The following is a 1,380-nucleotide window of genomic DNA, read 5'->3' as shown; positions in this document are numbered from 1 at the left end:
AAGTAAATGATAATTTGGTTAAATAATTGAGGACTATAGCCAAACAAAGTTGACAAATAAACCTAGCCATCACATAACTCAAGAAACTAGACTTTAGGGTGGGCGTGATAGCTCATGCCAGTAATCATAGCACTCTGGGACGCTGAGGAAGGTGGATTGCTGGAGCTCACAGGTTCAAGACTAGCCTGAACAAGAGGAGACCTCATCTCTAAAAACAGCTGGGTGTTATAGCGGGTGCCTATAGTCTCAGCTACTTGTGAGGCTGAAGCAAAAGATTCGCTTCAGCGCAAGAGTTGAAGATACTGTGAGCTATGATGCCATAGCACTCTACCAAAGGTGACAAAGTGAGACTCTGTCTCAAAAAAAAAAAAAACTTAAAAAACTTAGTTCTCTGTCCATGACATCATGAACTTACATAATAAATGTGTGTCTGATGAAAATAAATAAAAATGAAACACAAAAGAACAGTTATTACCAGTATACCACCGCCAGAATGGCTAAAAGACAACACTAAATGTCAAGCCACTGAAAGAACTACCTGCATGAAAACTGTAGAGAATTTGCAGTAATTTAAAGCTAAGTATATCAATATGTGTTCTCTAAGACCCAGAAATTCCACCTGGGGATATACACCCACAGAAACCAGTATACATGCCCACCAAATGCCATGCACAGAAAGGGTTGACACCAAAAACTGAAACCAACCTGTATGTTTGTCAACAGTAGAGTGGATTAAAAAATAATATTGTACATTCATATAATGAAATAGTAAACTGCAATAAGAACTAATTACTGTTGCATGAAACAACATGGATGAACCTCAGCAACGTGACATTGAGTGAAAGAATCTGTACCCAGACTATCATTCCATTCACATGAAGTTCAACAGATGAACTAATTTATGATGATACAGATTAGTACTTTGGTTACGTTTGGAGTAGGTGACATTGACTAGAAGGGGACCTACAGGAACCTCCTAGTAAGCTAGGGATGTTCTATATCTTGATGTAGGTGTCCATGTACTGGTATATGCACACATAAAAGTTCACTGATATAGCTGAGAGCAGTGGTAAAAGTACATGTGGTATATGCACATGTAAAAGTTCACTGGTGTAGCTAAGAGCAGTGTATTTTGCTATAGTTCAATTTGGAAAGAAAAGTAAAAAATAAAAACAAAACTAAAAAACAAAAAATAAAGACAAAACTGTACTCTTCTTTCTGAGGGACAGGATGAGGGAAATAGATATGGGTATACATGTGTTGAAAAATGTTGAACCTGGGTGACAGGTACATGGAGGCTCATTGTATTCTCTCATTAAAAAATGTGTCCCATTTAAAAAAAAAAAAAAGGCAGCACCAGCCACATACACCAAGGCTGGT

This window comes from Otolemur garnettii, unplaced genomic scaffold (genome assembly GCF_000181295.1).
Source record: "Otolemur garnettii isolate 467f Iridium unplaced genomic scaffold, OtoGar3 scaffold00081, whole genome shotgun sequence".
In the NCBI taxonomy this organism is placed as follows: Eukaryota; Metazoa; Chordata; class Mammalia; order Primates; family Galagidae; genus Otolemur; species Otolemur garnettii.
This window is presented reverse-complemented; position numbering follows the sequence as displayed.